The following is a 23,798-nucleotide window of genomic DNA, read 5'->3' as shown; positions in this document are numbered from 1 at the left end:
AGGCCTCCAACAACGAGGCCGAATACGAAGCTTTGCTGGCCAGGCTGAGGATAGCCCAGGAGCTGAAGGCGAGCTCCGTCCAGTGCTTCAGTGACTCCCAGCTCGTGGTAAACCAGGTTCTGGGCGAATATCAAGCACGGGGACCCAAGATGGCTGCCTATCTAGCAAAGGTAAAAGTTGAGCTATCCGCGTTTGGGCAAGGCTCGATCGAGTAGATACCTCGGGAGCAGAACGCTAACGCAGACGATCTTGCGAAGCTCGCCACCTCCGGGGAGACGGAGCCTTTGGGGTTAGTGCCAACAGAATTCTTGGAGAAACCAAGAATATAAGAAGTCAGGACGGAGGTCGAGATGATCGACGCCAGGCCGACCTGGATGACCCCCGTCCTTGAGTATCTCGTCGAGGGAAAGCTACATGAAGGACGTAATGATCCAAGGCGAGTACTCTATCAAGCGCCCAGGTATACGATAGTAGATGGAGTGTTATACCGACGTGGACACTCCCTACCTCTCCTACGATGTGTTCTTCCAGACAAAGCAAAGGCCATCTTGCAGGAGGTGCATGATGGTTTTTGCGGAGATCACACTGGGGGGCAAAGCTTGGCCTTAAAGGTCCTGAGGCAAGGATATTACTGGCCAACTCTGTCCAAAGACTCGATCTCATACGTGAAGAAGTGCGACAAGTGCCAGCGATTCGCCACAGTTGCCCGAGCTCCCCCAGTCGAGCTAAAGATGATCTCGTCCCCCTGGCTGTTCGCAGTTTGGGGGATCGACTTGGTTGGCGCCCTCCCTACTGGAAAAGACGAGGTCCGTTACGCTGTGGTGGCCATTGACTACTTTACGAAGTGGGCTGAGGCAGAACCTTTGGCAACGATAACTTCCAAAAAAGTGCTTGAATTCGTGGTTAAGAGCATTATCTGTCGATTCGCCCTGCCCAAGAAGATCGTTTCCGACAATGGCACTCAGTTCGACAGCAACCTGTTCACCGAGTTTTGCGAAAGGTACGGAATTGTGAAAAGTTTCTCCTCCGTAGCCTATCCTCAGGCGAATGTCCAGGTCGAGGCTGTCAACAAGACTCTCAAGGCGAGCCTCAAGAAGAGATTAGATGAAGCGAAGGGGGTCTGGCCAGAACAGCTCCCCTAGGTCCTGTGGGCATACCGGACCTCGCATCGGACTCCTACGGGTCATACTCCTTTCTCCCTGACCTTTGGTAGTGAGGCAGTCCTTCCTGTGGAGATTAAGGTGCTTTCGCATAGGGTCCAGTCTTATAACCAGGACCGCAACCACGAGCTACTTTGCGCTTCCCTTGACCTAGTTGATGAAAGGCGAGAAGATTCGTAACTCCAGCTCGCCCATTATCAGTAGAAGATCACTCGCTACTTCAACTCCAAAGTCAAAAAGCGCGCCTTTAGTGTTGGCGACCTGGTCCTAAGGAGAGTCTTCTTAGCCAGTAAGGATCCCAAAGATGGAGTCTTGGGACCGAACTGGGAGGGACCATATCAGGTCATCGAAGTCATTAAAGAGGGAACTTACAAGTTAGCTCGGCTCGATGGAGGGGCAGTCCCACGAACTTGGAACGCCATCCATTTAAAGAAATATTATCAATGATTCCCTTGTAAGGCCTGAAAGGCCATTTTTTATGTATTAAGCAATGAGAATTAACTCTTCGTTTATATTTGTACATGTTTTCAAGTGTAATCTAAAGTACCCACGAAAGACACTTTCCCAGTTGGGGGGCATATGGTACCTGGATATAACCAGGTTTCCTTAATGACTTAGAAGTTGATTCATATCGATTGATCGTTGTTTTTCTTAAAAAACGCGAGATATTGATTAGGATTAACGCGAACTAAGTCGTATCCTGGATATAACCAGGTCATAAAACTTAGAAGTTAATTTAAATCTATTGATCGTTGTTCTTCCCAAAGAGCTCGAGATATTGATAAAAATTAACGCGAACTAAGTTTTCAAATTAAGTTCCTGGATATAACCAGGTCATAAAACTTAGAAGTTAATTTAAATCTATTGATCATTGTTCTTCCTAAAGAGCTCGAGATATTGATAAAAATTAACGCGAACTAAGTTTTTCAAAAATAGTAACTAAAATGTGTAGAGGCAGAGGGGAGTAAATCAATTAAAAATAAAATTGATAGTTAAATTGTCTCGAGGTGGAAGCACCTCATGCAAAGGTTACACAAATTTTTTTTAAGAATATTAAAAGAAAGGGCACGAGAGAGCAAGGCCCTAAGCTCCACCAGTTGGCCCCTTGGAGGTCGCCGTCTCGCCCTGCTCAGCGGCGCCAGAGCCTTCCCCGGCCTCGGAGGGCGCTTCTTTATCAAGGAGAGCTTTGAACTTCACCAGCAAGGGCTCCCAGATGTTCGCTACCAAGAAGGAGAAGTCGGCATCCGGGTTGTAGGCCCAGCAATGGTAGAACATGTCTTCCATGGTGGTGTCTGAAGTTGCCCGCTTGGCCTCCAAGGCGGCCTTGGCCTCAGCCTTCACGGCATCTAGGTCTGTCCGCGCAGTGGCGAGGGCGGTCTCGAGCTCTTGCAGCTTTGGGCGAGTTTTTTCCAGCTCGGCCTGAGCGGCCGCCAAGGCATCCTTAGCCGTCTGCAGAGAAGTCTGGTGAGTGGCCACAGCCGCTTGGTGCTCACTCCTCATTTCCTCGAGCTGAGCCTTGGTCCTGGCTATGCTACGATGAAGGGCAACGACGCTCTGCGAAAACGGAGAGGCAATTGCCTTAGAAAAAAAAGGAAAAAGAGAAGGGAGAAAAGAAACACAGGGCAAGGCATGATAATAAAAAACCATAAAAGGGTAAGGTCAGCTTACCGTCATGGCCATGCCCAAAGAAGACTCCAGCACGCCCTCCGGGCTCCTGGTTTCGATGGCCCTGAGCTCCTTCTCGTTGAACTTATAGATGTGGCTGACGGCGTAGTTCGCCGACTCATACACCGTCCCCCGGAAGGCCTCTGGAATCTTCCCCAGGTCCTGGGGGTCAACTGGGATGCGCACCTCGGAAGGTACAATCGCCGAACCCCCGGGCTCTGCCCCTGCGTCCCGGACGGAGGCCGGAGCTCGCGGAGGGGGTGGGGGCATGCTGGTCCCCCCTGCAGCAAGAGGAACCGTTCCCACGACTTGGGCGGCTAGGGGTTGCTCTTTCTCCTTTGCAGGAGACTTGGTGGGGGTCCCGGCGGCATTCTTAGACGTCCGGAGCCTCTTCATTCTTGGCCCAGAGGCCCCAGCTGAGGGGTTCCCCCCGGCGAACGCACCTCGCAGACTCCCATCGGGCTGAGACATCTCTTCTGTCAAAACAAAGATATGGTTAGTACAAAAGTTAGCAGTCATGCGGAAACAAAAACAAAGGGGGAAAAAGAGAAATTCAAGTATATGTATACTAAAGGGAATCCTGCCCCCCGAGCTAGAAGAAGAATCTAAGTCAATTACTTCCCGAGCTGGCGCAAGTTCTGGGTCCGAGGCTGATTCAGGGCTAGATTCCTCTACATATTGCCTAAGTCCCGGAGCTACGGCACCCCTTCGGAGTGATGGCCGACCGAAGGTTGGTCCCATACTCCTCGAATAGGATCGACCTAAAGGCTAGGGTGTTATCTACTACTACAGTACCCCTAGGCCATCTATCTTGGTAGTCCAACACAAGCCGGTCGACACAGTGAAGCAGGGTTGTATCCAGGTCCAAATCACTTCAGTGACAATGTACGAGTTGTCTAGTATTGAACCTAGCTAGCCGAGGGTCTGTGGTAGCCCTATCTAAGTTCCTAAACAAATAAGGGTTACCTTGGCCAGAAGGACCCGCGCCTGCTCCGAACCGGATCCACTCCTCGCCCGTTGTCTGGGCGACCTCAAACGCCCGCTTCTTGTTCCTCACGAGGGGAACCTCGTCCTCCTCATCTTCATTCCCCGTGACCTCCTCCACAATTATGGGCCTGGTGTCGCGAGCTGGGGGAAGTGCCCGGGGCCTCCTCATGTTTAGAGTCTGATTTGGGAAGATCAGCTTGGAGGCCACCATTGTCTCGTCTGTCACGAGCACGCGGTAGTCCTTTTCACTGGGGGGCAGGCCCGCCAGTGTTTCATACTGGGCCCCGAGGGTCACAGATTTCTCTGTCCTCACGAAGATAGTTGCAGGATTAATCTAAATCAGAAATGGATACAGGAGGAGCTGTATGATACTTAACTTACGAGCTAAGATTGAAAGGCACTTACGAGGACGATTGAAGTAGTGGAACTCGCAGTTTCAGAACCCCGTCGACATAAAGAATTGATCTTTGAAGTCGTTGGGGTGGCTGGGCAGCTTGATGACCGCAGCCGTGTTAGGGAACCGAGTTAAGTAATAAAACCCGTCGCCTCGCCCCCGCTGCTCCGTGCTGGCCTTGAGGCAGAAAAAGTACAAAATATCCGCAGGAGTGGGGACCTCCCACTCATGTTTCAAGAATAAATATCTTAACCCCGCCAACAACCGATAAGAGTTGGGGGGGAGCTGGAATGGGGCCAACCTCACGAAATTGAGGAAGTCAGCGAAATACTGATCCAACGGGAGGAAGGCCCCTGCCTTGAAGTGCTTGTCGCTGCAGGCCGCGAATGTCTCGTCAAGCGGCGCGCAGCTCCGCTCGCCCTCTGCGGGAGGTTGGGCAATCACTGATGCTCTCCCCAGCCCGATGTTGTGGGAGAGGAATATTTTGTTGACCTTCGTTTGGTCGGTAATCTTTGAGACGATCCTCTTCGCCTCCAAGAACGCGTCAGGAGCCACCTCGAGCTCCTGTTCCACCGCTGGCACGAAGTTGGGGATTGAGGATTCGGGCATCACTGCTTTTCCTTTGTCTTCCTGGGAGGCCGAGCTGCCGACGGTCTTCTTTTGAGCGTTCTTCTTCGGTGCCATCTGGTCGCCTAGCGAACAAAAGAAAAGATTTCAGAAAAGGCGACCTAAGCATAAGGAAGAATCAAAAAGAGTGTTCTTTGCACGAGCTGAGGTAAGCCCAGCCCGTGGAGAGTGAGACCACGCGGTTCTATGAACACACACCTGTGCTCTCAAAAAATCCCCGATTACTCGAAATTCGTGTGTCAGGAGGGTCAGGATAGAATTTTCCTTGGAAGGAAAGTTTCAATAGGCAAGGAAGGCAAAAGTGCCTGTGAAGCGTGTCCCCTAAGCTATCCGGTTTTGCACCCAAAACACCAAAAATCCTGCCCAAAAATTTTCCCCAGAAAAGGCATCCTGTAAACCATACTCCTAAGTGATTTCCTACTGCAAAAATACCCTAACCTAAAAGGCTTTCACCCTTCATACCCACAAAAACCAACAAACCCTTGCATGCGGCTACAGTAAATATTTACCTAAGCTACAGTGAAAAATAATTTCAAAACATGCACAGTCAGGAGACTTACAGAGTGTTTGGCTGAGAAGTGGATGAAGGTATCGCCTAGGTTGGAGCTTCGTCGGAGTAGTTGTTTCCAAAGCTTCGAAGGAGCCCTTACGCCTGAGCTTCGTGAACGCTGAGAATGGCAGTCGGAAAGAAGAAGGTTTTTCTTCTGAGATGAAGAGAGAAGAAGAAGAGAATTTCTGAGAAATTTCAAATGAAAGGGTGGCCTATGCGTAGGGTGGCCACCCCTTTTATATACGTGAAGGGTCACGTAAAGAGGGTCGTTGGATGGCCCTGATGTGGGATCCAAGGCCCTCCACTCGAAATATAAAACGACGGCTGAGTATAGGCTAGGCCATTAAATGCGGTTCTCGGAAGACGTACCGTCACCAACCACGATGTTCCACGTATTAGGCACCTGCGTAAAATGTGGAATATGAAGAGTTCATGGGGAAGCCTAAAAGCCCCTACTGTGGCCTTACACGACGTCGTGTACCACGAGCAGGGGCTTGGGGGGCAGATGTACGCCCTGATTTTCCCACGGGCTGATTAGCAAGCTAAGTTGCGGCCTAATCATGACTACCACGTGGACATCCCCAAGACTGGAGCTACCACCACAATATCCTACTCCTTAGCTCGAGGTAACCTAAGGGTTCGCCAAGATTGCCTAAGGACTGAGTCCGGACTCTGAAGACCACAGGTTGAGGGAATCATCCAGCTCGTGGTACGAGCTAGAGTTAGAGGCTGTGACCCTTTATAAAGTCAACCACGCAAGGTAAACGTGCATATATCAAACATCCCGTGTCTGATATATCTCTGACTTCTCGGACACGCAGCGCGAACGTGCGTATTCAGACACCCACGACTGGGTTGGGCCGTGCGGCCCATTATCTCCTTACCTATTGATTTGACCACACTTATGTGTCAGGTTTAGGAATTAATCATGAATGTCATAGAGTTGACATGATAGGTAAGAAGGTCACGAGATGACCTTCTTACCAACTCCCAGTTGCCTTCTCCTATAAATATGGAGACCTTGGGAGTTAATAGAGGTTGGATTCTCTATTGTAAGAAATACCCTGTAATCAAATATCCAGTATATAGCAATAATACTGACTAGTGGAGTAGAATGATTTTAACCTTTGAACCACTCAAAAAACGTATTTTGTATCATCATCTCATTTCTAAGATCATTCATCTATTTTGGTTCAACATAAGCACTAATCCCTTCCTCTTCTTTTCTTAATTACTTGGTGGCGAAGAACCGCATCAACAAAAGGAAAATTACAAATCTTATTACTAATTTATAATTCTCAAAATATCACCATAATGAATATGTAAATAGAGTTACATATTCTTGATTTGATTTTCTTGTGATATAATGTTTTATTGCTATTAGGGATGTTATTTTGACAGCTTATAAGTGTTTGGATGACACAACATGGAATGGGAGAAGAGTTGGGGCGTTTTGGTAGCTTGTAACTAAAGTTGTTACTTGGGGTTACAAATCAATAACATGACAGTTTAAGTTTTGAAGCAAGTTTTGATGCTTTGAACATTGTTACTCTTCAAGTAACTCCCAAATTATTCATTTAATTCCATAAACACCTAATTTATTATTGGTAACAGCCAAAATAGGTTGGTAGAATTTGAAAATAACATGGTGATCCAAAACTCTATAAACAGAGACCATTTGGTCACTTGTGAATAAAAAAAATTCATCCATTTAATACTTGGCTGAAACACGGTAAGACTTGATAATTCCATGTAGCTATTTCCTAATCTTGAGAGTCCCTTAGTGCTAAGAGAATAGGGAGAAATAAACTTTTGAACAAAGATTTCAAATCTTGTTCAAGTCTAGTGATCCTCATTACTCTTCACTTGAGGTTTGTAAGTGTGAGAGTTTTCGTCTTTATTATGGTTGTGTGATTTGTAACTTTTGCTTTGAATTTGTATTCATCTTCTCTTATTATATATTGTCTATTTTTATTTTGTATTTTAAGCATAGTGCTGTAAATTTTTTTTTATCAATAACCTTGTACAATTGTATTTCTTATCTAAAGTTGTAATGTTGGTTTCTATTATTTCCATTAAAATATAATATTCTCTAACATAAATAAGATACAATTAAATTTCGCAACACCTTATGAGAATTCTAAAAGTATAATATGTGAATCAATGACATGCCAAACATATTTCCTTCCCTTATTGTTGATCACTACTGGCATGGTTCATAATCTCTTCTAGGAACAATGTTATATTGAGGTGTGAAGACCCCCCTTCTTCAACAGCTCTATTTGCCATCATCCCAAGCTTTCTAGTTCTTTCCCTCCTCTCCTTGCTTTCTTCTCCTTCATCCAACACTGCCTCTAATGCACTCTGAATAATTTCCCTCTTCACCTTAACCCCAGCTTTCTCTTCCTCTCCCCATTTCGTTGGCTCTTCCAACCCAAGCGGTACAGCTATATTCAAAACATGTACAACCAGTTCTCATTAAGAAACTGGTCGGCAAATAGCGGCCAGGTAACCATGGGGACCCCAGCACTTATTCCTTCAAGAGTTGAATTCCATCCACAGTGAGTTAAGAACACTCCAACAACAGGGTGCGATAATATTAGTACCTGTGGAGCCCAACCCCGGATGACCAACCCTCTTTCCTTGGTCCTTTCTTCAAATCCATCTTCTTTCATCCATTTCTCTAATTCTTCTGAAGTTCTAGTCCCTCCTCTTATAACCCAAATAAACGGTTTGTTTGAAGCTTCCAATCCTAGTCCAAGTTCTATCAACTGTGGAAGCACTAAATTACATAAGCTTCCTAGGCAAACATAAACTACAGAAGCTGGTTTGCACAAATCAAGCCACTTGAGACACTGACCTTCATCAACAAAAGACTTGTTACCTCTTTGGGCCTTATCTAATCCATCTTTGTTGCACAAGGAAACCGGGCCAATACACCAAACCCTACCGTTCCTCACCTTCTTGTAATCTTTGGCAAATGCAGGCTCCAACTCTTCAAAGCTATTCATGATTGCTCCATAAGACCGTGTCTCAGCTTCCAGCATTTGGTTATGAAATTCTTTCAGATTTGAATTCGTTGCTGGAACTGGTAACTGAGCCTTCGTAACCTCAATCCGGTCATCAAGGTCAGGGACAACAAATCGCTCTGTTTCAGAGCTTATATTGTCTAGAACCTTAGAACTACGTATATTATGCGAGCATAGGAGGCAGAAGCAACACACTCCATGGAAAGATATCCTTGGAATGTTGAAATTTCGAGCTATGTTGATTGTCCAAGGCAAACACATGTCAGCTATTATGCAGCTTGGCCTCAGCTTAAGCTCTTCAAATTTTTTCTCTGTCGGCTGTTGCATCATAGCGGCTGCGTGGAAGAGTTTTGAAGCACAATCTAGAGAAGGCATGGTGTCGAAATTCTCACAACTTTCAGGTAATCCTGCTTCTTTTGAAGGAAACTTCAGTTGGATTAGATGAATGCTAAGCCCTGTTTCAATGGCCCGAGAAAGAACTTTTTCGAAACGGGCTGCATTGCCTGGTGTGGTGACTATGGTTATCTTGGCACCACGTTTTGCTAACAGTCTCGCTATGTCTACCATTGGGATCATGTGGCCTTGTGCCATTAGAGGAAATAAGACAAAGTGAAGCTGTTTATTTTGCGTAGCCATCGAATTTCCGAAAGAAAATTCAGAAGGGAAATGTTAGTGTACGAGATGTGTTTTTCTTTCTCAAATTTGTACAAATAGCTCCAAGTCCAAGTTACTGTAAAGTGTTGGTGATGTAAGCCCATACGTATGCACTTTGGATTAGTTGAAGATTCACTGACAACCAGTACTCATTATGTGGACAAATATTTTCCTCATCTCTACTTCATTCCGTTCTCTTTCTATAGTCTCACACTGATATACGTTTCTTTCTAACAATTGTATACAATTCAAAAATAAACTTTTTTCTTTCTCTTTAAGGACTAAATTTCAAGAAAAATAGAACTAGGATTCATTAAAGTTACAAAAGATACAATATTTACGAAGAGTTTCTTGTTATATTTTTAAAGAAAAAAATTGACGAAGAGTTTCTAGTTTATACTCCATATATTAGCTAAATTTGATATCCTTTTCAAGCCTAATCATTTATTGCCTTTCGACATATTGGATTAAATCACAAGGACTATACTTTATCTTCCATATTAGCTTAATGTAAGGTAAGGATATCCACCATTTTTTTTTTTTTGGCTAACAATAAGATCCACCTTTTAAGTATGTATATCTATAGTAATATATAGAAGCAGCGTGATTAAATAGTTAGGGATATTCCTTATTTGTAGAAATGTTCCTCTTCCTTATAATTTTTTTGTCCTTTGCAATTCTTATAACATTCCTGTTGCATTTTTTGTTTGCTGAATCTATTCAATGTTTGCCTTGACCGAGATATTTAAGTGTTTTACGTGTCTATTTTTAAAAAAAAAAACTCTAATCTTCTATTTATTATACTTGTCCCGTGTATTTCTCTTTTTTTTTTTAACCGTTCAGCCTCTCCATTATATAAAAAAATAATACATTTATATAAATATTATTATATGAATTTTTTTTTTAAATATTATTATATGAAAAATGATCATAATTCATTATACTTCTTAAGACTGTGTAGATAATTAAATAGATAACTTTCTTAAAAAATATTTAATTTTTTTCTCCCCCAACTCTTTTATAGTTAATAGGTAATTAATTAGCTATTTACAAATATAATCATGTGTAAATTGACATAAATATTCTCAAAAAATTATAGTTATAAACCATAATTCTTAACACTCACCCTCTCAACATATTAGGTATAAACATTTAAAAAATGTTAGATTATCAATTTTTAAAAAAATCAAAACTCTAAAAAAAGGTAATGGATGAACAAAATATAAATATGGATGTAGATGTGAAGATGCTAAAGATTTTAATTCTATTGAGATTTTTTATTTTATTTTGTATCATATGTATGAACATTTTTATTGTATTTTATTTTTAAATTTGTGTATGATAAGAACAAGTCACTCAAGATTAACATCATTAAAAAAACTAAATAAAAACATAAAGAGGAAAGAAATGTCACTAAGCTATGAAAATGAGATGTAAAAGATATAACATTGATTATGATATGAAGTCATTAATCATCATGGGTATTTTACGTTAGTGACAATAATTTAAGTTTTAGTTTTGTTTAGGAGATAGTGATTTTAATAATATTTGTATTATTTAGTAATAATAATATAAAGGGGCACGGGAAGAAAGTTTTATGGATAATATTGTACTTATTAAAAATTTAAGAGGGGTGTGAAATGAAATTTTTTATTTTTAAATTTTAAAAGGGGTTTAATTAGAAAATGTGTGAGAGGAGAAAAAAAGTGTGTCAATAGTCACACCCTTTGAATAATATATTTCATAATTAGTATAATTAATACAGTAATAATAATTATGGATAAATAATAAAATCAACAATAATAATACATGAAAAATGTAACAATTGAATTGGTAATTATTTATTTAGATAATTACTCATTTTATTTGTTATAATTTCATTTTCAAAAATGTAATAAAAATTAAGTTAATATAATCCAAACAAATAAAAATGAAATAATCTTTCACAAAAATGTTAAAAAACAATAATTAAAAAAAATATATAAAAAAAAATAACACGTACCCAGTAACTAGTATATATGCGCAAAAGCATGCAATTTGAATGAAAACCCATCTAATCATATTGAAAGTTTATCATATTGGAATCCAATACTGTTGAAATGAATAAAAATTCATCAATACAAAATGGACCTTAATATTTTAATACATAAAACAAAAAATCAGTGATATGTATGAGTCAGATGTGGCTATTGATTTTGACAAATTTCGATTTTTTAAAAAAAAAAAATTAGGGTATTAGATTAAGATTGCAAAAAAACATTATTACAAATTAGAGGAGGGATTTATTTTATACAAGAAAGTTCATCGTTTATTTTAAGAGCATGCATCCATAAGCTGTAATATTAAAATTACAATTAACATGAGAAAGAGACACCTCCTGAAAAGTTAGACACAATAAAGCTTTTATGTCAGAAAAAATAACCCATAATTCATTTTGGTACAGAATATTGCTACCCAAAGTTGAGACCAAAGATAGAGAATCAAAGAAAAATGCTTTTATTGGTAGATCAATATCTTGAGCTCGTCTTATTCCTACCAAAAGTGTAAGTGCTTCTGCGTGAAAAGTCGATAAAGAACATGTATCACAAAAAAACAAAAAAAAAAACAACTCCCAAAAGAAACTTATTTAAAATTATTATTAAATTAATGTTTTATTTAATTGGCATCGTCTAATCAATGGAGTGTCCTTTGGTTAAACCCTACATATCTTAATTCAGCTTACAAAATCCCATATAAGATTTAATGATGAGAGCAGATTAATTATGAATCTTGTAGTGGCTTGGACAGAGTTGCCTTCATTTTGCTTATCTACTGAGAATATGACTGCTCCCAAACCAACCATATTTGTTGTTGGTTTTTATAGATCAAATCAGAGATTATACGCAGCAAAACAGCAATCAAAATTGTTAATTTAACCCCACAAGATTTCTAGATCTACTTCTTCACATGCATATATATATATATAAAAATATATTGAATCAAAGATATGAATAGAAAATTACCTCAGGTCCTTCCTTGCTACTATATTTTTGTATGGCAAAAATCCTTGAGATCTCACACCAAGATCTTCCAAAATGTTCTCAGCACACAAAGAACGAGTGTGTGCTCGCTATACAAAATAATAAGCAAAATCTATTTATCAGATGTTCTCAACACATGAGATCTGATAAAGTTTGGACCTAAGTTTGTGAAGAACAGTGACCTATGCTTGTAGCACTTTTCTCTTTTTCTCAGAGAGATTTCACAATATTTTTCTATCCCTGAAAAGTATCGTTCTGAAAAACTGATATCTTATATTTAATATATCCAATATATTAAAAATAAAATATTAGTTATTTTTAACAATTTGAAAATAACTTATTATTTATCAGATAATAATATTTTAATCATATTACAATATCTCATTATTTATTTAATATTTAAATAACTAAAATTGTGGAACCAAAAAACTACCAACACTACAGGAAAACAAGTTATTACCGGCGGAGAAAACCGTCGGCAATAGTCAGAAAAACCGCCGGTAATACTTTTACCGGCGATCTCCGCCGGCAACAATCCGCCGGTAAAAACCGGTCGGGAAAAGACATTATTACCGGCGGAATTAGCCTCCCCCCGGTAATAATATTATTACCGGCGGATAATTACCGGCAGATAATTACCGGCGGATGCCGCCGGCAATAATTTGGTCAGAATTCACGTCTGACACATTATTACCAGCGGTTTCCGCCGGTAATAATCTGCCGGTAATTGTAAAATATATTTTTAAAAAATAATTAATTTTTATAAATTATAATATAATTAATATTAAATAACTAAATTTATAATTAAAAAAATTTAGAAATAAAATCAATATTATTTAAATTAATATCCAAATTAAAAATACAACTTTAAAATACTAAAATTGTTTTTTCAAAATAAAAAAACATACACTTAAATTTAATAATAAGTAATAAAACCTAAACTAATTATTATTGTCTTCATCAAAAGTTTCATTTAGAAAATCTTCAACATTCGTGCTTCGACTCAAACCTTCATGAGACTGTGGTGCTGCTGGCGAAGGATAATATGGGCGAGGCTGTGGGCGAATCAAAGGAGACTGCTGCTGTTGTTGATTCGGAGAAGTGTAGTACTGCTGATTATAAACGGGCTGCTGTGTCGATCCTCCATAATGAGGATATACCGGCTGCTGCTGCATGAACGGCCCAAATTGACCATACATAGGTTGTTGTTGTTGTTGCTGCTACTGCGGTAATCCTCCAAACTGACTTCCCATAGGTTGTGTCTGAGGAAACTAGGAAGAAAGTCCAAACATATAATTAAAAAGTGGCGACTGAGAGGAACCACCAGATATGTTTGGAGAATTTTTTTGTGGTTGCTGTTGCATCGACGACGTCCCCGGGCTTTGATTAGATGTACTACCTTGTTGTTGAGAAGGTAAGAATTGCTGCAATAAACTTTCATAGCGTGGGTCATGGAGGGAAGAATCAGTCTGCAAATTTCCTGACTCGACCTTATCACGCATCTTAACACACATCTCAGCCAAAACTCCCATCATCTCTGGAGTCACATTAGTAGAAACTTGTGACTGAGTTTGGCTTGAACTTTGACTTGTGGAGCTAGATGCTGATTTCTTCCCTTTGCCTCTAGGCCTGTATCCCACTCCTATTTGATAATCAGACCTCGAGCCAAGGACTTTATCCATAACCTGATACTGTATTGATTTAGCAGTAGAACCTTCACTAGAAGCAGATTCCGAACCTGACCGACTACTTTGAATATTTTGCCTCTCCATCTCTTGGGTCATTTGTTCCTGCCAAAAGAAAATGTTAAAAAACCAATATTACTATAATTTAAGATCAATAAAGAAAGAAAAAACTTTAACTTATATGTAGTTCTTTGCAAGTTTCGCTAACCCAAGTCTTTGTAGATTTTTTTATATGAGTATCTCTCAAAGCATCAATAGCATGATCATCAGGTTCATCCTACAAAATAATAGTGTTAGTTTAATTAATAATATAATAATATCAAATAAAGTTAAGTATTTTACTTACATATTCGTTACGGATCGCTGCCATTGATTTAGAGCCTTGCGTTGACAAATACTTCATTTCCTTTCTATTTTTCTTGTTCTGCGTGGATCGCGCTACAAACTTTGGGCTCAGAAACAAATCGACGATTTCTTTCTAGCTCTCCTTCGAGCACAAGTCAAGAATAGCATTGAGAGCACTATCCAAATCATTCGGATTTCCAGAATAATATTTTTGGAAATGATAATGCCTAATATTCTTTCTCTCTGAATATCTTTTGCGCATCTCCGTATACAGAGTTCCCATAACTCTTTCAGGTTCTGGATGCCCATCGATATTATAGTAATACTAAAAAAAAAAATTGATAGTTTAAATTTTTATAGACTAAAATGTATAATATAAAAAAATTATATATTTTTTTTTACCTTCATCTTTTGAACGACCTGGTCTTTATATTGCTGAGGAACATCTTTAAAATCTAAATAATGTCCCGGCAATAGTAATGTAACTTCAGTACTCAATTGACGAACAAAAGCTTGGTGCTCAGTACCAACCACTTTGTCTGTCGCCGGATCAAGTTGCAATTCAAGTGGTTTGCCAGCATCCCGCCTTCGTTTTTCAATATTAACATTAGTGGCAGGGCCACGTCCCCTCCTTCTTGCAGGACGATCTATTAATTTGTTTAATACATAAAAATAAAAATATTAGTAAATCTTAAACATTTAAACATATTGCGATTATAATATATCTCATAACTAAAATTTAGATATTAACCTGACTCGCAAGTTGAGGGTATCCTGCTAGGATCTGTGGGGTCTTGACCACCACCATCTCCACCGTGATGGGATACTATATCAGCTGACATGTCTCTTGTATTCATAAATATTTAAGATTTAATAATAAGAATAGAAATCAAATTTAAGATTTAATAATAAGAATAGAAATCAAATTTAAGATTTAATATCATCAAATTTAATTAAGTAATTAAATAACATTAAACAAAATCAAAATCAGCATAAATTGGAAAATACAAATCAAATTCAAATTTTTGTGTTTGTTACAAAGGTAATCATTACATAAAACTAATAATCACTATCGCTTCCATCATTAACTAAATTAGCATTAACATCATCTTCACAAAAATCAATTAATAAATCATCTTCTTCATCTAATTCTTCATCTGCTTCTTCATCGCCTAACTCGTGATCCTCTTGACTAACATTTAAATTTTGTACTGTACTAATGTCAATCGAATTTTGAGTAGGTAGCATAACCAACTCGCCAAGATCCACAGTCAACACAAAATTTGATGAGCTAATATCATGTACCACATCAATGTCTGAATTAGCTTCACAGTTCTCGACGTCCCAAATTTGTCGATGGTTTACACCCTCAACAACTTTCCACTGATTTCCTCTAAATAAATCATCGAGATAAAATACTTGCTTCGCTTGATTTGCAAGTATATATTGGTCATCCTTGTACCATTCCCCGCTAGTGTTTATACTAGTAATATTATTCTCTATAATTATTTTCTTCCTTCTTGGATCTGTATTAAACCACTTACACTTGAACAATGTCACAGAATATGTGCCAGTAAATGTTAACTTTAATACTTCTTCAAGTATTCCATAATAGTTAAAATCTTTTGTTCCAGCAACAAATACTCCACTGTTTTGAGTGCTCCTCTTTAAATCTCGTTTGGTTGACATAAATCGAACACCATTCACTATACAACCTTCGTAATAAGCTCCTAAATGATCTGATCCAGATGCTAAAGCTAGCAACTCGTCACCATTATCTAACGATCCAAGCATTTGGAAGTCGTATATCTAAAAGAATGAATAAAATTATTATAGAATTGAAAAAAATACTTAAAAGGATGAAAGAATATAGGGTAGGTTTTTTTTTCACCTTCTTGTGAAACCATCGCTGAAAATATTTCTTATGTAAAATGTTATGATCTCCATCCTGATATTTGTGTTTGATTTCTTCTAAGTGTTCACTTTAAATAAGAACAAAAATTTTGAATCAGTTGAAAGCATTTTCAATGAAATAAAAGCAACTTTTGGGAAGAAACTTACTCCAAATATTTCTGAATTTCAGGTGAATTGTTGTATATGTACCACTCTGCTTGTTCACGAGTCGCACGATCAAGAGGCTTTAGAGTTTCTTTTGTTATAGGTCGACATTGCGATTGAAATACAAAAAGATTTCTTGGTGTCACCTCATCTTCATTGCGATCAAGACGATTAAATCTTGTTTCAACACCTTTGAAATACATCGAACAAAATGTCAAAGCCTCATCTGCAACATAACCCTCGGCTATCGACCCTTCAGGACGAGCTTTATTTCCAACGTAATTCTTTAATTTTTTCATGTATCTTTCAAAAGGATACATCCAATGCATAAATACCGGTCCACCCAGAATTGCTTCTTCAGGCAAATGTAAAATCAAATGCACCATTATATCAAAAAAGGCTGGAGGAAATATGAGTTCCATTTTACATAATATTAGAATAAGATCTTTTTGTGCTTCCTCCATATCGCTAACCTTTACAGTTCTTGCACAAATTTGCCTGAAGAAGTTACATAACTCAGAAATGGTAGTCAATATACTCTTTGAAAGAAACTTGCGAACACCCACTGATAGTAATCGTTGCATTATTACATGACTGTCGTGGGACTTTAAACTGCTGATATTTGTTAAATCAGCATTTACTTTCTTCTTTAAATTGGAACAAAAATTATCTGGAAATTTCACATCTCGAATAAATTTACAAAACTGCATTCGTTGATCAGATGTGAGAACATAAGGGGCATGAGGCTTCATTAACTTTCCGCTGTCATCTTCATATATCCACAACGATTCCCTTACTCCAAACTTTTTCAAATCATGTCTTGCATTAGTGGTGTCCTTGGATTTATCATTATCCAAGATAGTGCCTAACAAACTATCACACACATTCTTCTCCACATGCATGACATCAATGTTGTGTTTTAACGTGTTTGAAGACCAATAATCAAGCTCATAAAATATGCTTTTCTTCCTCCAATTTTGATCTTCTGCAATGCGCCTACGTTTGACACCTCCAAACATCTCGTGTTTTCCAGGAACTTGTGGTACAATTTTGTTTACTTGTTCTAATATTTCGTCACAAGTAAAACGTCTTGGTGGACGTCTTCTCTCGATTTGTCCGTCAAACTGAGTGTCTCTTCTCATTCGATGGTTACTTGGAAGGAATCTTCTGTGACCAATGTAGGATGTCTTACCGATTACTCGAACAGAAGTTGTGTCTTCATTACACGTCGGAAAAGTTTTGTATCCCTGACCACTCCATCCAGATAAATAGCTACGAGCAGGAAAATCGTTAACTGTCCACAATAAGGTTGCACACAACTTGAACATAGTGTTGGTTATACTATCTCTTGTATCGACACCATTAACCCACAACTCCTTTAACTCATCAACCAATGGTCTCAAGAATATATCCATGTCCTTTCCCGGTGATTTTGGTCCAGGAATAAGAATGGATAATATGAAATTATTATCTTTCATACACATCCAAGGTGGAAGATTGTAGTTAGCCAACACCACAGGCCACATACTATATGCTTGACTCATGTTGCCAAACGGATTGAAACCATCTGCAGCTAAACCTAAACGAACATTCCGAGGTTCACTAGCAAAATCAGGATGTTTGGCATCGAAATCCTTTCACGCTAACCCATCCACTGGGTGTCTCATTATCCCATCGTCTTTTGATTTCCCAGTATAGTGCCATAACATTTGCTTCGCTGTAAGTCTTGAACTGTACAGTCTTTTTAATCGAGGAGTCAATGGAAAGTAACGCATCACCTTATGTGGTACCTTTTTTCCTTTCAGGAGAAATCCATCTACTACTTCCGCAAATTGGACAAGTCTCTTTAGTTGAATGCTCTTTGTAAAACAAACAACAGTCATGTTCACATACATGAATTGACTCGTACCCTAACCCTAATTTCTGTAATCTTTTTTTAGCCTCGTAGTAGGTTGATGGAATTTTATTTCCCTTCAAAAATGCAAGCTTTAGTAATTTCAGTAATTCATCGAAGATTTTATTCGGAATCTTGCCTCTAACTTTCAAATGCAATAATTTTGCTAAAAAGTTAAGAGAAGATATCCAATTACAACCAGGATATAACTCAGCCTCTATCTCGTCAAACAGATCGTCATAAAATTGTCCCGCCGCAGGATTATTTTCAACTTCTTTGGTTGTTGGTAGAAGGAAGTCTTCGACCATCGGAATCATCTCATCAACATCATCATCGTTGGCGTCCACCACATTGCCAACATCTGCTTCTGCTTCACCGTGATATATCCACTTCTCGTAACCTTGATGAAAACCCCAATCGAATACGTGTGCTTTCACCATAGGTAAAGTTTCAAGCCTATTGTTTATGCATCTAACACACGGACACCTAATTCTACCAGAGGAATCCTTATATTCCGACGCCATCGTCAAGAAAGCTTATAGACCGTTCCAATATTCTCGACAAGCACGATTTCTCAATGTCGTCCAAGTCTTGTCAATCGCCATCTAAAGTGTTATAAAAGTATATAAGTTTACGATATGTGAATAGTCTTATATTTTAAAGTGTTATAAAATGTTTATAATAGTCTATTATAAACATTTAATAGTTTTATGCTATTTTATGTTTTGTCATCATATTTTATGCAATCTAATTATTTATCTATTATCTAATTTTTCCTTTACTTAAAATAAATTATTTAATTAATACTTAATTATTTATTTATTTAATTATTTATTTATCATATTATTAATTTAAATCTTTCCTAATTATTTAATTAATTATAATTAAATTAATTAATTAATTATTTATTTATTTAATTATTTATCTATTATCTAATTTTTCCTTTATTTAAAATAAATTATTTAATTAATACTTAATTATTTATTTATTTAATATTCATTTAATTATTTATTTATCATATTATTAATTTAAATATTTCCTAATTATTTAATTAATTATAATTAAATTAATTAATTACTAAATTAATTAATTATTTATTTATTTAATTATTTATCTATTATCTAATTTTTCCTTTATTTAAAATAAATTATTTAATTAATACTTAATTATTTATTTATTTAATATTCATTTAATTATTTATTTATCATATTATTAATTTAAATCTTTCCTAATTATTTAATTAATTATTAATTAATTATAATTAAATTAATTAATTACTAAATTAATACTTAATTATTTATTTATTTAATTATTTATTTAAATCTTTCCTAATTATTTAATTAATTAGTTAATTATTATCTAGATTTTGCTTTATTTAAATAAATTATTATTATCTAATGTTTACTAATTATTTAATTTATACTTAATTAATTATTTATTTATTTAATTAATTATCTATTATCTAATTTTTCATTTACTAAAAATTTATTTATTTAATTAATACTTAATTATTTATTTATTTAATATTCATTTAATTAATAATAAATAAATTAATCATTTATTTATTTATTTATTCCACATATTTAATTATAACTATTTTAAAAGCTGAATAATTAATATGTAATTTATTGAAATTATTTTTATTTAATTAATTATATAACTACTCTTTTATATAATTACTTAATAATTGTTTACATATATTATTTAATACTTACTTTTTAATAAATACATTTTTAATTATTTAATTTTTATTATTCTCATATCAATTCCTTTCTAAGTTATTAAAATAACTTTTTTCTATAATTTAATATTTATTATATTATTTATTAACATTTTATTTATCTACCATTAAACTATTTTTTTAATAATAACAATTTATTAATAACAAATTTATTAAAATCTAAACTTCATAATATTAAAATAATTTTAATTAAACTATAACAATAATACATTATAACATTATAATAACAATTTAACAATAATAAAAAATTATCCATATCCTAATATCTAACAATATTTTCATATATTTTAAAACTAAATAAACAAAATAAAAATGTATGAAATACAAAATTACTTACCTGTAGTCAAACAATAGCAAGATTCAGTACTCTCCCAATAAAGCCCTGAAATATAAACATATATATATTAGTTGTAAGTTAATGGAATATTTAAATTCAATATATATAATTAAAAAAATTGTTCATAACCAAATATTAACCCAAGCTTTTTATTGTATATGTATTTGATTAAAAATACAATCAGCCAAAAAAAATATGTAAAGATATACATGATATTAGAAAAACAAAAAATTGTAATTATAACTCAACTCAAAAATATAACTCAAACAACATCAGAAAAATAAAATAGATTACAATAAAAAATATATAACTACATATCCAGACCGCTTGTGATGAAATAATGCTGAATATAATCCCAAAAACCTTTGAAAATGGTGGATATTGCCTCGGACGAACGGAGTTTTTTAGAGTTTTTTGAGAGTATTTTGAGAATTCTGGGCACTCGGACAAACGGAGGCGAAGGAGACGGATGGCCACAATATATAGAATATTATTGCCGGCGGAGGTCCGCTGGCAATAATAGTTCCGCCGGTAGTAGTATTTAACGGTAATATTTTTATTATTATTACCGGCGGAGCCCGCCGGGAATAATCCGCCGGCAATAATCGAAAATTAAATTGGGCGGCTGGTTTACCGCGTGAATAAAATTTGGTTATTGCCGGCGGATTGTCCGCCGGTAATAATAGATTTTCCGCCGGTAATAATCAAATAATTTAAAAAATAAAAACAAAACTAAAAAACGTGATTAATACCGGCGGATTCAATTTTCCGCCGGTAAAGATAGTATTATTACCGGCGGACTGACTCCGCCGGTAATAGTGCCGCCGGTATACCAGGTTTTTGTTGTAGTGCAATTAGCTTCATATGCGTGTAGCACAGTGACTGTGCACTGTGCTACACGCGTACCACATACCAGGGAAGGCATGTGATTTTTCCCAATTTTTTCTTATTTTTTAAATACCAAAAATCCCAAAAATAAATTAATTATATTTTTGTTAAATACATAATTATACAATAATTATGTTTGATGCATAGAAAAATATTTTACTTATCAAATAAGTCATTTTGCACATTTTTGTATTTACCTTTGTCAGTGTTTGCTTGAGTCATTTCGGGGACCATGGACCTATAACATTAAGCTCCAATAAATTGTAACTAAATAATTAAACTATTTAATTATAATAGTTAATTTATTAATTCTGATATTTCTCCACTATAAATTCAGAATTGCACTCTTTATGTTATAGATATATTTTTACAGAAATCTTATTCTAAGTTGTCCATTGATATAATCATCTTACAATAGTTCAACCCTCTAATTAATTAGTTCATAAATTAGAATGAAAGAATTATCATTTTACCTTTCTAATTTCTTTCTTATTCCTTAAGTACCATTAATTCACTAGTGAATAATTAATCTATAATCCAATTATAGATTTGAGCCCAAAATCATTCAGTTCCAGAATTTACCCTTAAGGAAACTAATTTACGATCTGTTAGGAAAGATTAGATTCCGTATTGTTGATACATGTTCCTAGCCATCCATGATATTAAATCTAAAAAAAAAAAAGTCATTAGCCTCATTCTTTGAAGAGACCTTAACGAATGAATCAAAAGATTTAATAAACATGAACATGAACTCATGAACACTCAGGATTTAGGTTGATCTATAAATGATCATCAGTTATGATGTGAATTACAAGTCTCTATTATTAAATGGTTTTTCGATAAAGACTTTTATTCATATCGGTCCGTGTCATATATAATCATATTATATAAAGCACATTTACCGAGATGTCTTACCACATCCATAATCCGAATCTAGATTATTTGTATCATCATGATACTCAGCAAACCGTACTTACAACCCCAATTAAAGAATTCCATAACTTTAATTTGTTGTTGTTGACTATTTTTATTCATTCATGTGATCTTAATTCTCTCGTACTGATACAAGATCACATCCTCAATAATGAATATGGAGTTTTTCTTATATTTACAAAATTATTCAAACAATAATTTAATAATCTAAATATAACAATAATAATAAACCAATGTATTTATTTATTCATAGAAATAACAAATGTCTTTTACATGATTTTAGGACACACTCCTAACATTTGTAGGGGTCGAGATTGTTGCATCTATAAAGTGTGAAATCATGAATTCTTATTTCTTCCATCCTTTCATTAAAAGAACTTCGTCTTGGACATGTTTGATCATTCTGGATTCGCACATTTCGCATAGATTCCCAATAACAAGATAGGCAACCCATCACTTGCTATGGTGTTCTATTTTGTTGACCGTGAGTTTTCTTGTTTCTTTCAACCCATACTATCCAAGTAACAATTAGTATCTTTTCAAAAGCTTCTTTTTCTAAGATTTCAAAGGCATATAGTAATACGCCTTTGAAAAAGATATATCTTTTTGACATAGGAGAAAAGGGTAGTCCATTTGTTTCCATATGTCAAAGGGCACTAGAAAACTGCATGTGCATTAGAATCTTCCCCAAAACCACACAAAGGGCAAATATTGTGTGAAGATATATTACGACGATATAATCCCCTTAGTGTAGGAAAAATCTCATGAAACCCCCTCCATCCAAAATGTAATATTTTTCATGGAATTTTAATTGCCCTAAAAGATTTCCACCATATCTAAAGAACTTCACTTGATGAGGAGGGTGGGGATTTGTTAACTGTAACATCCGAAATTACATAATAAGGCTTATGGCCTTGATTAGGGGGCCAAGATGGCAAATTATGGAATATGTGTGATTTAATTATGAAATATGTGTTTATGTGATGCATATATGTGTGTGTATCATTATATGATTATGTGAGTTATATTATAATATGAATAGATTTGCATGTTTAGGTGTATTAAATATGCATGTGGGCTTGTTTCTTATTAGAAGGGCAATTTGTGTAATTTTGGCCTGTTATGGGTATATTTGGAATATATGTGTGTTGACGCGGTTCTTCGCCAACTAGTAATTAAGAAAAGATGAGAAAGAGATTAGTGCTTATGTTGAACCGAAATAGATGAATGACCTTGGAAATGAGATGGTGACACAAAATACATTTTTTAAGTGGTTCAAAGGTTAAAATCCTTCTAGTCCACTAGTCAATATTATTGCTAAATGCTAGATAATCTTTTACAGGGTATTTCTTACACACTCGAGTCCAACCCCTTGTAACTCCTAGGGTCTCCATATTTATAGGAGATGGCACCTGGGAGTAGGTAAGAGAGGCATCCCGTGACCTTCTTACCTATCATGTCAACTCTGTGACATTCATGATTAATTCCTAAACCTGACACATAAGTGTGGTCAAGTCAATAGGTAAGGGGATAATGGGCCGCACGGCCCAACCCAGTCGTGGGTGTCTGAATACGCACGTTCACGCTGCGTGTCCGAGAGGTCAGGGATATATCAGACACGTGATGTCTGATATATGCATGTTTACCTTGCGTGGTTGACTTTATAAAGGGTCATAGCCTCCAACTCTAGCTCGTACCACGAATTGGATACTTCACTCGACCTACGCCCTTCAGAGTCCGGACTCAGTCCTTAGGCAATCTTGGCGAACCCTTAGGTTACCTCGAGCTAAGGAGCAGGATCTTTCGGCGGTAGCTCCGGTCTTGGGGATGT

The 23,798-nt window shown here is 36.4% G+C and overlaps 1 pseudogene; it reads right to left on the bottom strand.

Moving 5' to 3' along the window:
- Positions 1 to 7,458: 7,458 nt before the first annotated feature.
- On the bottom strand, positions 7,459 to 9,087 carry LOC133831212 (UDP-glycosyltransferase 73C11-like; annotated as a pseudogene).
- Between the last annotated feature and the right edge of the window lie 14,711 nt (positions 9,088 to 23,798).

The sequence above is a fragment of the Humulus lupulus genome, chromosome 4 (assembly GCF_963169125.1).
Source record: "Humulus lupulus chromosome 4, drHumLupu1.1, whole genome shotgun sequence".
In the NCBI taxonomy this organism is placed as follows: Eukaryota; Viridiplantae; Streptophyta; class Magnoliopsida; order Rosales; family Cannabaceae; genus Humulus; species Humulus lupulus.
Note: the sequence above shows the minus strand (reverse complement) of the source record. Positions and strands in the feature narration are given on the sequence as shown.